This window comes from Schistocerca americana, chromosome 7 (assembly GCF_021461395.2).
Source record: "Schistocerca americana isolate TAMUIC-IGC-003095 chromosome 7, iqSchAmer2.1, whole genome shotgun sequence".
NCBI lineage: Eukaryota > Metazoa > Arthropoda > Insecta > Orthoptera > Acrididae > Schistocerca > Schistocerca americana.
In genome coordinates, this window is record NC_060125.1 from 288,195,158 (window position 1) to 288,210,801 (window position 15,644).

General features: G+C 43.7%; 1 protein-coding gene across 1 annotated transcript in view; it reads left to right on the plus strand.

Annotated features, from left to right (window-relative positions):
• LOC124623198 (furin-like protease 2) overlaps nt 1-15,644 on the plus strand; it is a gene marked incomplete in the record, with an annotated part of 451,053 nt that overhangs the window by 191,179 nt on the left and 244,230 nt on the right. Inside the window, 1 exon segment of the mRNA XM_047149009.1 lies at nt 8,052-8,264.

Genomic DNA, 15,644 nt, shown 5'->3' on the forward strand with positions numbered 1-15,644 from the left:
GTCATAATCTACTCATTTAAAATGTATAATATTATATGAAAGGTTCAACACAATAAGATAAGTATTAAATTTAGAAACAGTGTAAGTTTTTTGTTGCAGCATAACTCACTGCATGCAAATAGCCAGACTGTATTCATCCAGTATTTGTAACTGAGAGCATTTAGCGACTTTCTACAAAGTTTAAAGATAACTTAAATTTTTTTAACTTTCCTCGCTTACGAGCCTAACGTCAAACATTTAATCCAAATGGTTCAAATGGCTCTGAGCACTACGGAACTTAACATCTGAGGTCATCAGTCCCCTAGAACTTAAAACTACTTAAACCTAACCTAAGGACATCACACACATCCATGCCCGAGGCAGGATTCGAACCTGCGACCGTAGCGGTCGTGCCGTTCCAGACTGTAGCGCCTAGAACCGCTCGGCCACCCCGGCCGGCACTTAATTCATTAATCTATTTGTATACTGATCATAGGTTTGAAGCTCTTCTGCGCGTGGATTTTTGATCAGTTAAAGAATCAGGGGTCTGCTAGTCAAATAATATCTGGAGTGAGTTTGAATTACTCCTATGCGACTATTAGGTACATTTTGACTCGAATTATTTACTACTCAGACATTCACATATTTCGCGACAAATAAATTTCTAGTGCGGCATTCGGCTGTTGCAACCAGTGTGCAAGGCCTCAAACACTTAGCTTCTTCGCAGTGTATATCACAAAGGACGCTAAATTTTTGTGAATTAATAAGTATAGCAACTTGTGGCTGTATGTCACCCGGAAAAACTACGTCCAACACGTCTTCACTGTACTACGCTCTAGGTGCAAGCCCTTAGTTCGCCGTGTGGAAAGCGCAACTATCCACTTCCTATCTTAAACCATAAATTCTCATTGTGCTCACTTCTCATTCGTTGCAACTTTTCTATATTAACTGCAGCCAAAACTTAACATTTCAAATTTTTTGTAACAACATTTTTTCTTCGTGTTATTACTAAATGCTATTTCTTAACAAATAAAAAGTTGTTCTGCTTCGTATCTTCTGTTTCGAAAACTTGAGTCACTAACTAGTGATCGGAAGTGATCATAGGTTTGAAGCTCTTCTGCGCTTGCCCTCCGAAACAACAAAATTTGGAATTCCAACCTAAAAAATCTTGGTAGAATTTTTTGATACAAGAAAATCTCCGCATCGTGTAATATCACAAGATCTCAACACATCTGTCTTTCAAGATACCGACACACCTTAATACTAATTCTTTGCCAGTATTTGGTCAACCAAATACTGTGTGTTCAGTGGTTGTGGATTGTGTCCACATAGTTTACATCTATTTTACGTTGTCATCTTGATAAGCATTGTTATCTCTAAAGAGTTTTTGGCAATGACATTAACAGCTAGGCAGTACTGATAATACTTCTGGTATTTGGAAAGGAGGAAGATTTTTCTTTTTCTGCATCACAGTTCGTGACTCAAAACGTTATCTTCTAAAGTGGAAAGGGAAATAACGATAACTCTTGACATTTCGTACTTACTATTCGTGCAATTAGTTCGGTTGCGTATAATTTCTCTAAATAGTTAGTTTGAAAAGAACACGGCCGATTACCTTCTTCAATCCGAGCTTGTGCTTGGACTCTGAAGACCTTATTTGCGACGTTAAACGCCTATCCTTCCTCCTCTTAATGGTACGGTTTTGTCCATCATCGTTGCGAACATCGTAGTATTTTTTGTGGAGTCATATCTGTAATTGAGATTTATACCTTCAACGTAGCTGCTTTTGAAACCCTATGTAATCTACTGTGAAACAGAGGAGGCGATGCATGTAAATAATACTAGTATGTGGGAATTGCGTCGTTGAAAGTTTTCCGTACAGACTGTTTCTCTTTTTCACGTTTAGCGCGTCGCACTGTCCGACCGTGCTGCTTCTAAGTAAATATGCTTAATTACTTTATGCAAAAAAGAAGATTAAATATTCCGGACACGTTTGTCTCCACCCCGCTAGAAAGCTGCAGCAACAAACAAAAACGACGGGGGCACTTGCAGCATGAAGCAAATAACGCGAAAATAAATACGCTGTGAAATTGAAACTGTGTATATCCGACGTCTGCATGGAAGAAGAGAAAGGTTCATCTCTAAGAAGTTGCTTGTACAGCTGATGATGTACTGAGATTGTACTTGTATCATTTCGGCGGCCCTAGAAAAATTAAGTGCATTCTGTAGCTCTATCAGTTTTTAAAATAATCATTTTATTGATCACATTATTTCGGTAAACATAGTAACATTAGTCTTTGTGGAATCGCTTTCTTCTGATCACTGTTGGCCCAATTTTGCCTTTGGTAAAGTAGGGACGTAAACTGCCTACTGCAGACTTAAGCTTCTCAAACTGAAATCATCGAGAGGTCGTGGAGGATCTTCCAAAAAGAAATAGAATGCTCTCTTGTACGGCTATTTATTTAACACTAAACTAAATTGCCACAATATTTTACAGTTAAACTGTTAGGTTTCAGTGGATTTATTGGCTCTCGATCGCTATAAAACACACAGCTGTGACTTCGTCGTGATTGTTTATGTAGTGACTTTGATGTGAGATAATCCTCCTCCCACAACTCTTCTTATTCTACGGTCAATCATACTTCTGTGCATCGATAAGAATTACAGTGGCGGTCGAAATAATAGAGCCACCTCTATTGACGAGATTAAGAACTAGGATATCTATTAGTTCGCGAAATCGCCACGAGTGCCGTGTTGTCAGTCCCTTGTAGACAACATCAGGGAAGACGTTGCTGCTATCTTTAGTCGTCCGAAAGGAAGCGTTTGAGCCAGACGTGTGAAAAGAGGCATAAAGGTAAGAATCTTATGGGTCAAAATAATAGAGCCGCTTTACACATGTGCCTTTAAATTGATTTTTATGCAGTTGTTTTGTATGTAAATTGACGTGTGGTTTTGTTTACATTCGTCTAGATGGGCAGAGCAAAGCATACCAGTGAAGATGAGCGTATAGTAATGTTCCGGATGTTCAAAAGTGGGATGTCCATGAATAAAATAGCCAATGTCTTGCACGTTTCGCGAAAACGAGTCCAGAACGCCATGAGACGGTCAAAACAAACAAAGCCGCAGGTGGAGAACAGGGGGCGACCTCGTGTAACTACTCCTCGCGTAGACAGACTCATCACTAGGGAAGTGAAGAAAGACCCATTTTTGTCAACACCACGACTGAAAGCCATTTTGTTTAGCGACGAACATGATGTTCAACCATCAACCTCAACGATTCAAAGACGACTGAGATCTGCAAAATTGAATGGGCGCATTGCAAGAAAGAAGCCACATGTTTCACAAGCTAATGTTCGGAAAAGGTTAGCCTTTGCCCGGAGAAATGAACAAAAACCTAATACTTGGTGGAGGAACATCCTTTGGTCCGATGATTCCAAGTTTAATAGGTTTGCCTCAGACGGAAAAGTCTATGTGCGCCGCCCACCAAACCAGGAATTTAATCCCAAGTACACTTTAAAAACTGTGAAATACGGTGGCGGAAGTGTTATGGTATGGGGATGTTTTTCGTGGTACGGCATTGGTCCAATACACCGTATCAACGGCATAATGAACGCAGAAATGTACAAAGACATCTTGGCAAATGTGATGCTGCCTTATGCTGAAGAGGAAATGCCGCTGAAATGGAAATTTCAGCACGATAACGATCCAAAGCATACTGCAAGGATCATAAGGCAGTTTGTTCAAGAGCACAATATCGAAGTATTAGAGTGGCCACCTCAGTCCCCTGACGCATCACCCATTGAGAACTTATGGGAGATCTTAGACAAGAGAATTGACCGCTCAAAAGCTACATCTTCAGAAAAACTATGGGAAGAAATCCAGAGAGCCTGGTATGCGATCAGTAGTGACGAATGCAGGCGTTTAGTAGACTCTATGGGTAAGAGGTGCAGGGCAATCCTCAAAAATAAGGGTTACCCCACGAAGTACTAATGCAGTCCTATGCAAAAAAGACTGTTCCTGTACGTTTCATAAGACTGAGATCAAGTACAATATATTTGTTTCAATTGGCTCTATTTTTTTGACCCTGTGGTCTGGTATTCTTTTGAATATTATTGATTATTACTGATTATTTTGTGTTGTGTTATCGATATAACTGACTATAGTACAATGTGACTCGGTTGTAATGGTTTCCATCATAGTTCAAACATGTCTAGTAATAAATGTGCACTTTATTCCAAACCTTTGCCAGGTGGCTCTATTATTTTGACCGCCACTGTATGTTGCTGTTGATGCCTTTGACAAGATCTGCTTCATGAGGGATTTCCACAGAGCACAATTTCTAGCAAGACAACCATTCAGTCTCCAAAGAGTGCCGTGTAAAACTTTAGAAAGTCTGGAGGTGGAAATATTATGTATAATTTACGTAATAATAGGGAGGATGGAGGGAGGGATGCTTATCAATATGGCGTACTTAAAAATTCTCGACGAGTAGCTTAAATATAGGCAAATCAGGCTACGGTACCACTCGACGTTGCATTTGCACTACCGTCATTACTTCGATGGGTCCTTTGGCATAACATTGATGTTACTGCAACTTAATTTACGACCTAAAATATGAAATCCTCGAAACGTCGTCTCCTCATCAGCCCTACACAAGACACAGATAGGTATCTGTTGTCGAGGCAGCAAGTGGATCATGTACTCAGCAGTATGTATGGTACGCAGCTGCAATCCAGAAAGCTGTTTTGTAAATCGCTTGTCATGTAGTACGGGGTTAAACAGCTACCGCATCCATAACAAAATACCTCTGTTCGCTCCAAGTGTACTCTTCCAAATTGTTCAAGGGAACTTCAGCAGCCATTGTTGCTTACTATGATAACCACATTAACAATAATTTCTCATATATCATTCCTTCCATGATCAGACGCCCTTCATTGTCTCGTCAGCATCTTCTGTGTTCATGGTCCAACTCTTATGTCTCCACAGTAAACACCTCTGCTAAAATTCTCCCGCAGCCACAAACTCCAGCTAATCTTTGTTGGTGATTCAATGTACAGCGAGATCCAACTGCCCCTACGCATGGGTTTTATGCAACTCACAACCACTTCAAAAACCACGTGTGAGATTTTTTAGATCTTCTCGCTCGCTGTACGCGAGGTATCAATTCTACCGAAAAAATGAACAGGACCTTTTTATAGGAAATACAATGTAGCTACATTTTATGTGGAATATATTTTTGCAGGAGTGCGCAGTTTTCGAGTTACTGAAGAAAACGTATTTGAAAATGTATCCCAGTGCAAAAAAATTTAACTAAACATGTCAAAAAAAGTTTTGCATCACGTCTGTTCCGAGAGTTCCGGAATAGAGATCAACATAAACATCATTTTCGCCCTTTTTATTGCTCATTAAAACCGCACACTGCATGTTCAACCATCATACAGCGAGACCTTAAGTGGTGGTGGTGGTGGTGGTCCAGATTGCTGTACACACCGGTACCTCTAATACCCAGTAGCACGTCCTCTTGCATTGATTGTGGCGTACTGTCCACAAGTTCATCAAGGGTCTGTTTGTCCAGATTGTCCCACTCCTCAACGGTGATTCGGCATACATCCCTCAGAGTGGCGGGTGGGTCACGTCGTCCATATACAGCCCTTTTCAATCTATCACAGGTTCACTTTTCTGTAGGACTAATAGTTCTCACATAACAAAGGAGAGAATTTTAAAATCTTGCTTGTAGTATTTGAAAGTGTTGAGGGTTGCATAAAACCCTTAGGTAGGGGCAGGTAAATAACCCTGTGTGGTTGCATTGTCCTATCACCACCTCATCCCAGCCATCAGTGAAAAGGAGCAGGACCCATCTACTAACACCACCACCAACAACAACAACAGCAACAACAACATCAGCGTAAATTGTTACATACGTATGAATCAGGTGATGAACAGTCGTGATTTTTACGAGATTTCTGTACTCGAAGTAGCTTTGCGTATTGCAGCATTAAAAGAGAATCTTTAGTCATTATGTGAAATACCTTCGGCAAACACTTCTTTCACATGGTCAGTTGGTTGAAGCACTAACTTGCCAACCAGAAAACATCCTAAAAAGAATAATAAACAGCTGATAATAACAAACGTAAGAAATACACATGGGAGAATCATAATTGAAAACAAATTCAAGTTTCTGCCAAACTATCGCGCGTAAGCTTCGCTCTTAGACTACTTCAGAGAGTTGGTTCCGCTGCTGAAAGGTTCGGGAGATGTGTTGAGATTCAGCTGAGTGTTAGTAGAAGCTGCGATGGGATGTTACGAACTGCGATGGCATTAGAGTCGTAACGTGTGCAACGCTGCGGGGCCACTATAGCAGACGTGGCGTATTGTGTTGGTAGCCTCTCTGCTGTCGCAATCATTCGGTAGCACTGAGCGCGCCCTTGTAGGGGACGCAGATTCAGGGCCGCCGGTTGCGGAACAGATAAGTCAGCGGCAAACCCCCGTCCTGTCGCAGCTGGTGCACAGTCCAGTTTAATCAACGAAATCAGCGTAATATCTACCACACAGCTTGCGTCATACCGGCTGAAGTTCCAGACTGGAAATGAGCTCAGGATTACAGCAGCCACATCAGCAGTTGTTTTAGTACTAGGCTGACCGACATACAAAGGTCCATATACATCATTCTGACTTAGAAAACAGAAGTATAGTAATGGAGTATTTGAAAAACCTGCCACTATATTAATGCAGTGAAGGCAGAAAAAGAAAAGGATGTCAGGTATTTATTTAAGTACATGAGTAACGAAAGTAGTTCGTGGTTAAACAATATGCTAGGAGATTGTCACCAGCAACCAGACGTTATTAAGAAGATCGACATCCAAGCAGAACAGAAAGAAGGCGCAGAAGAGAAACAAAAGGTCCTTCAGTAATCAGAAAATATACCAGAGAAACTGTCCATCACAATGTATATGATACAGAACAACACAGTGGCATTTTATTTGTACAGTGGTACTTTATCAATTTATTTTCTGTTATTTTATTTTTGTGCTTTTTGAAGATCCCTTGATCGTAGGTGTTATTATGAATAGTATTACTGTTGATTTTAATATTTGTTTGAGGGTTAAAACAACATTTGAAAAAAGAAATATTTTTGCTCATTCTAACCTACTGACACCGATTTACGGGAAAAAAGTCCTATAAATGTTTAAGAGAAACATTTTTCATATCGAAAACATAGGTTAAAATACGTAGTATGACGGAAAAAAAATTATTTTTTGTAAACATTATTGGAGATATCACCGATCAAAATGTAATCTCTGAAATTAAGCGACCAAAATATGATCTCGGATATTAATTACAGCAGTCTAGATTGCAAGACGAGATATATAAAACGCTGACACGTTTCGATAATCGCATGATCATCTGCAGACCGACAACCACTTTGATCGGCAATGGCTGTGCATGGAACAGCTGACCATCGTCATTCAACGGTTTCTGCTCCATGGACAGCCATCGTCCAGCAATAAGGCTGTAGGTATGGAGACGATCATCTGAAGATCGAAACTGGTCGCCTTATAATAATTTTGCCTTTCGGTCTACCCTGCTATAATTAATTTCAGAGACATAATGGAAAGATTTACGTAATAGTAGCACATATCGTATTAAAATCAACTTGAGTACTATACTCGGGTTTTTATGCAAATATATTAAAAGTATGTATTTACACTTCTCTATGTCTAATAATCGTTCTGTCCTATGAGCCTTTGTTCCGGAAAATGCCTCAATTATCTGTGTCTTCATAGACTTTTGTTTTAGTAATTCTTGCAGATAAATGACCTTGATGATGGTAGAGAAGGCACATCTTCGTATTTTAATACGGGTTTTATTCGGTTTTAGCAGCTCGACCTGGTGTACTTAACTTCTTCTTAGTAGTGATGCATAATTAGAAAGGTTACTTTTTATTTATTGCGAAATATGCCGTTGACGTCAACACGCCTGGACAAGTAATTTTTACCGCCACCGCTTTACAGCGCCGACGTATTGACTGCAGAGAATCTGAGAGTACAGGGATGTTTGCGCGTGCTGTGCAGGTGGCGTGGGTGCAGCAGCAGCACGAAAAGCGTCGCCGGAAGCGAGACTACACGGAGGCGCGCTTCGGCGGCGGCTTCGCTGATCTGCCGTCGTTCCTGGGCGCCCGCTCGCAAGCGCAGGCGCAGGCGCAGACGCAGCACCGCCAGCACTACCGCGGCATCGGCGTGCAGAGCCTCTTCCCGGACCCCCTCTACAAGGAGCAGTGGTACCTGGTGAGTGCGCTGTGTGGAACTCACTGACTGTTCAATTAAAGCGCAACTGGACACATGACTTCACGTTGTAGTTCAACGAAAATAATATTCCGTTACCACACAGTCTGACGCCTTCCAATGCATCCGAGATGTAAATAAGTGCATTCCCGTATGCGTAGTGACAAGTGAATGATGATGTGGTCTTCAGTCCGAGGAATGGTTGGATTCATTTCGCCACCTTAGCCGAATCTTCTGAGAGCCTCGTCATCCTTGCATCGCTACTGCATCCTGCATCCATTTAAACAAGCTTCCTGTAGTCACATTTATGGACCCCCTCTAAATTTTTACACTCAAACCTCTTTCCATTACCAAATTAACTATTACTTGATGGCTCAGAGTATGTCCCCTCAATCGATCCCTTCTTTTAGTCATATTGTGCCACGAATTTTTCTTTCTTACCAATCCATTCCAAATCAGTACATCTTTATTACACTGTACAGTCGGATTTATGTCACCAACTGTCATAAATCTGAATAACCACCTTTCGCAAGGCGGTCCGCTGCGAGACGTGCTGGAAGAGAGTCGATGAGGTTGTGGAAGGTGTCGAAAGGTATGTGGAGCTATGCCGACTCCAGTGCCATGGCCAGCTGCTCTAGGTTTCTCTGTTGAGCGTCCGTAACGCGAACAGCACAATCGAGGTGGTGCCACAGACACAGCGAGCTGTGTGTCACCGTGCATTGTCTTACTGGTAGTTGCCACCGCGCCAAGGAAAAACAAACTGCGTGTACGGGTGGACATGGCACCTAAGGATGGATTAACAGAAATATCCATCTATTGTGCCTCCCATATTGACTAGATCACCCACGGAATGCTGTCCAGGAACTTCCTGCGCGATTGTTCCAGGGTGTTTGCTTTCAGCTGTTTACGGGTGTACACGACAACAGCCATGTGTCCGATGGAGCAAAACATGTGATTGATCTGAAGAGGTCGCCTATAGCCACTCAGTGGTATTGGTGTGCAAATTCCAGCCTTCCATGGGTGCATGGACCAGGCGCCTGCCTCTGATTCCCATACATGGCAACGTTCGCTGAACGGTAGTTGAGGAAACGAGGTTCCTAACCCCATTGGTTAATCTGAACGGTCAGTTGCTCAACAGTTCTACATCTATTCGCCCGTAGATATTTCCACAGCCGTCGTTCACCCCTGTCATCTATGGCCCGTGGTACGCCACAGTTGCCTAGGAGCCGGTTTTGGATAACGCCATTTTGCCGTCTCTGAAATGTTTCTACCCTTGGCCCGAAGCCCAATATCATGCCCTTTTGGACGTCAGATAAATGGCTCCGTTACGACAACGACTGCACTATTTACCGTGTCCTCCCGACACACTTCATGTACACTGGTGTCCAAAATTAAAGCAACAAACTGCTATTTTCTATCCCATGTTTAACTCAAGATATAATCATACAAACTGTCACCAGATGTCCGCACAATCGTGTTCTACATGGAAGATGCCAGCCCGGTCAACGGACAATCAAGCAAACGATGACGACAGGGCACATACCAAATGAGGTAGTGTTTGCCGGGTAGGCCCACATCCACAGTCGCTGTGTAGTCACAGTGCAGAATATCGCAGAGAAGATGCCTACTAGATTCTTTGCGGTGAAGAGCCATAGAAAGAAAGGAACCAAGACTGTCGCAAACTGACTTTGCCCGATGGCTTAATGTGAATCATTCTCTTGTTTCTCGGATATGGTGACAGATTGTAGAGACCGAAACTGTTTCCCGAAGACCAGGGTAGGGCCAACCACGTGTGACTTAGAAGAGAGGAACGTTATTGTGCTGTACGGGCATGAATTACCGCCTTACTACTGCACGGCAACTGGCATGTGTGGTCGAAGCATCCACTGGACGTGTTGTACCGAGGCAGACGGTGTACACAATGCTTCGGCAGAGTGGCCTTTATTGTCGGAGAGATTCTGTACGTGTACGTCTGACCCTTCTTCACAGAAGGGAACAGCTAGAGTGGAGTCCTCAACATGCCACCTGGACGGTGGAACAGTGGGTCAATGTTGTTCTGACAGATAAGACCCACATTCGTCTGCAGAGGTATTCTCGATGGATTGGCATCTGTAAGAAACCTGGAACACGATTTCGGGACCCAAAGAGACCGATATTGAGGAGGATACCTAATGGTGTGGGTAGGGATTATGAATACCACTTGAACCCCTCTTCATGAAATTGTACGGGTGAATCGGCAAGTCTTAAGTGCTGTCAGGTATCATAACGAGATCTTGGAATCTCATTTGCGGTTCTCCTAGGAGCTGTGGGCCCAGACATTGTATTGCTGGACGATAATGTTCGACCTCATAGTGCGCAGGTGGCTGATGTTTTCTTGGAAACGGAAGATACTGCACGCATAGCGTGGCCTGCTTGCCCTCCCGATTTGAATCCTATAGATCATATCTGGGATGCACTAGGGGTACGGCTGCATCACGTCAGCACCCACCAAACACTCTTAACGACTGCAAGCAGCTGTGCGGGAAAAATAGGCGTTATTGCCTCAAGATGGGACGGATAACGCCATTCACAGCTTGTCCCACCGTTGTTAGGCCTGTCTTGCAGTCAGAGGTGGTGACACCCCATACTGAGCACATTAACCTGTTCTCAGAATGTGTTTGCAAATCTGTTAAGTTGCAGAAAACGAAGAACACTTTTGTCTACCGTTATGCATGTTACAATTGTTTACGATCCGTATTCATTACACCGTTTCTATTTTCGTATCACCGGTTCATATTGCTTTCTGTCAAAATACAGGCAATCTTGCAAAATTTCCGTTTGTTGCTTTAGTTTTGGACACTAGTGTACTTTCCACTGTTAGTGTTTGCCACTTGCCGTCTGTGAGTGGTTATTGCACATTGACGTCGAACACGGCGGTGTTTACATTAATGTGACTGGACCGTGTACTCACCTTATCTGTCCATCTAATCTACAGCGTTCTCCGCAGCTCCACTTCCTGTTCAAATAGTTCAAACTGCTCTGAGCACTATGGGACTTAACAGCTGAGGTCATCAGTCCCCTAGACTTAGAACTACTTAAACCTAACTAACCTAAAGACATCACATACATCCATGCCCGAGGCGGGATTCGAACCTGCGACTGTAGCAGCAGCGCGGTTCCGGACTGAAGCGCCTAGAACCGCACGGCCACAACGGCCGGTAGTGCACTATTCACTATAAATATTACTACCAAAGAACGCCCAGCACCCAGTTAGTGCTGTAAACTGATGATACCGTTGCAGTTCAAATATTTGAAAAACTTACAAGCAAGCAGTCTCAGAAATTTGATAACATGATTAGAACATAGCGATCGCTGTAGCGTATATTAATGAGAATGGAACTGTACTTACCTGCAAGGTTCGAAACAAAGTATGTCGACACAGCACAACTACTGTGTCTATACCGACAGCAGAGAGTTTATAGCGAAGGACGAAACAAATGACAGTACCCATGTCACACTCATAAAACATCAAGCAACTGGCCGAAATGATGCATTTGTATTAATTGTTGCTAAGAAGCTTGTAGTTGCAATGGCTTACGGGCGTAGTCGTTTCGATAGAAGTCTTAAGCTGATGTACGATTTCAGACCGATAATCACTTTTTTTCTGGCCTCTATCGACCTTAGGTTTCAATACATCGTACTAATAAGCTAACAGTATTGTAGCCATTCTATTACCATGTTAACTGCACCCCGTGATTACGATAATACACAGGGAACACCCACTTCATTCCATTTGTAACTAAACTGCTGTCAGTTGAAATTGGAACGCCATGAAGGCAGTGTGCAACGAACGTCAAACTGTGATGAAGTACTATATTCGTCATATTTGGATAAGCGAATGACAAGCACTCAAAGTAGGTAGGAGTAAAGTCATTTACATTCTGTAAATAAAGGTTATGCAGCGGGTTTCTCATTCAGAAACTGCATTAGAATGTTGTTTGTAACAACATCGTCTTCTGTGTCGAGTAAGTTAGAGAGACGAGACGCAATTTAGCATTCCGCGTTGTTGCCTTAGTAGGAATCACAGGACTATCATACGAATATAGAATTAATGGATTCAGGAGGGCCATACTGAACGCCATGCAGAACCTTCAACGGCCGCACTAGACTAGCGCCCGAGAGGACAATGTGCAGGACCGTACAGCAGCGTCACGTAACTTCATTTGCGAAGTAGGTTTGTTTGAAACAATGTAACTACCTGTATGGATAGTACGACGACGTCTAGAGCGCCACTGACTGTCAGCACGGTTTTTGCTGCATGCCCTGACGAAGCAGCAGAGGATCGCGCCGATTGTGAGCTCAAAGCCCACACTGGACTCAGAAGTGGCAAAACGTCGTCTTTTCATATGAATCCTAGTTGAGCATCGCGCTGAAGGTCCCCTGTGCGGAGCGTCTGAGAAAAAAAACTTTGCCTGATTGGAGTTGACATACTGCCCTACTGGTCCATCAACTGACATGATGGAACGGGCTATCGTTCGGCCCGCAACAAGGTCACCTCTGGTTCTCATAGCAGTTTATTTCGAAAGGCTGCGTCACATTACTGACTTCTATGGCCGGTGACATATGGCCTGTCTTAGAGGGCTATGTGATGTTACCTTTCGACTAGATGACTCAAGACAGTATGTCAACATTTTGTCCTGATCCTCTTTCATATATAGCGTATTGAGCTTTTGCCGTGGCCAGCACGTTTTCTACGCATCTCGCCAAATTAAAAATGTGGTCGCAGGTTGCCGAAAGACTGACACCAACCACTTTCCAGCGTCTAGGATTTATCCTCTCTGTCAGAATTGAACCAGTGTGGAGTGACATACCTGCATCTGTCATCCAAACTTATTAGGTCTTGATGTTCAACTGCAATCATTGTTGCTGCGAGAAATGAACTGAATTTCTTACTCTGTATACCCCCAAATCACCTACAAATCTGATCAACTGGAATACACATAAACAGTAAGTTGTTGTTTCTTGTTTTAATTTGTGGTATGCTCCGATGGGACCAAACTGCTGAGGTCATGGGTCCCTAGGCTTACACACTACTTAATCTAACTTAAACTAACTGATGGTAAGGAGAACACACACACATATACTGCACGAACCGTGAGAAGGCGCTCGCGACCGCGCGGCTACCCCGCGCAGCGAAGTTTTGTTATTTGCTATCGACATTGGTGTTGAAATTTCAATGGGTAGCAACGTAATAATATGATTCAGTTCGTGATTACTTAACGTGTATAGACGCATTGAACTCTAGTAAGCTACCGGAAGCTCACAAGGATGGCTGCGACGAGAAAGCTGCAGTATTGACTAAGGCCATTGGACTTAAATCGTCTGCCACCTCGTCGTGAGATTGCTTAGAGCGGATGATAAACACCAGTCCAGCCACACTTACGTGTTAAAAGGTTTATTTGCTGCCATCTCCCTGGCGCAGAGAAAGTAACATAGAGTGCTGGTGAGGACAGCGCACGAGATAGCAGCCAACAGAAAGGAGCGTGACGGCTTTGCGCGACATTTATTTTGCGGTCGTACTATAATGCCACCGTCGTTCGCGGAAAAATGCTTTCATCGGTTGGCGACCGTGTGAAGAGTCCGCAGACTTACTTCCGGACGTGGCGCGATGATAACGAGCGCCCTCCAAAAGCCGTGAACGCGGCCATGCCGCTATCTTTATATCTGGACCGTACCGCCGGCGCTGTCGTCCGCCGAGAAAATAAAAGGAAGGGTGCGTCGCGACGCTCTGCTGGGCCGTTTCCCGCTCTGCCGGGCCGTTCGTCACCAGACGACCGCTATTGCTGGTTGCCCGTCGCTGCTTTACGCCTTTCGGCCCACCGTTTGATTTGCTGCCGTCGCTTCCCCTCCGTTAGGTTTAAGCGCCTCTGGATGATGGCCGTCCGGACACGGCGTCCGCTATTCGTTTCTCGCTGCTTCAGCTGCTCTAAACGGTGCAGGACACCAGCAGTAGGCAAGCTGCGCCGATGATGGACGCTCTCTCTCTCTCTCTCTCTCTCTCTCTCTCTCTCTCTCTCCCTCCCTCTCTCTCCCCCTCCCTCCCTCCCTCCCTCTCCCTCTCCATCTCCCTGCATTCGTCCCACTACCCCTCTATCTCGTTCACTTCTTTCCTCCCTCCCCGCCCATCTCTCGTCCCACCGCCCCCCCCCCCCCCCCACTAATTCTAGGAGTGTCTCGTATACCATTCCGTTGATTCGAGGCGCTGAGTTCAATTTTTTTTTAAATTTCTCTATTTTCAATCCGTTTGATACGATTTTGTTTCTCGACATGTCCCGTCTAGTTATTAGTCTTGATACTATCCTCCACCAGTTGCGTATCCTCTCCTTTAATAGAATCTGAATAACTGAATACTTCTCTTGGTTCATAACCCAAAGAGGCAGGCCAGAGTGTTCAGAAGACGATGAAACGTTGTATTCCTTCAGATGTAACAAAATTTTATTATTATTACAGGATTAATCAATACAAATATCAGTTAATAACATCATCTTGTTGTATTCCTGTTATCCTCCGCTAAGCCTGTTTGTCCAGTTCATCTTCCTAGTCGATGCTGCGATGGTCCATTACTCCATTCATGTGGTCTTTCCAAGAACGTCGTGGTCTTCCGCGCTTACGTCTGACGGGTGGTTTCCATTCATAAACCTTCTTTGGCCACAGATGATCTGGCATTCTCATCACGTTCGCACAATTTTAATGATTTTCTTTCCATTCTATCTGTCACTGTATCATTTGCCTTCATTCTGTCTCTTATTTCATCTACATACATACTCCGCAATCCACCATACGGTGCGTGGAGGAGGGAACCTCGTACCACAACTAGCATCTTCTCTCCCTGTTCCACTCCCAAACAGAACGAGGGAAAAATGACTGCCTATATGTCTCTGTACGAGCCCTAATCTCTCTTACGTTTGTGGTCTTTCCGTGAAATATAAGTTGGCGGCAGTAAAATTGTACTGCAGTCAGCCTCAAATGCTGGTTCTCTAAATTTCCTCAGTAGCGATTCACGAAAAGAACGCCTCCTTTCCTCCAGAGACTCCCGCCCGAGTTCCTGAAGCATTTCCGTAACACTCGCGTGATGATCAAACCTACCAGTAACAAATCTAGCAGCCCGCCTCTGAAATGCTTCTATGTCCTCCCTCAATCAAACCTGATAGGGATCCCAAACGCTCGAGCAGTACTCACGAATAGGTCGTATTAGTGTTTTATAAGCGGTCTCCATTACAGATGAACCACATCTTCCTAAAATTCTACCAATGAACCGAAGAAGACTATCCGCCTTCCCCACAACTGCCATTACATGCTTGTCCTACTTCATATCGCTCTGCAATGTTACGCCCAAATATTTAA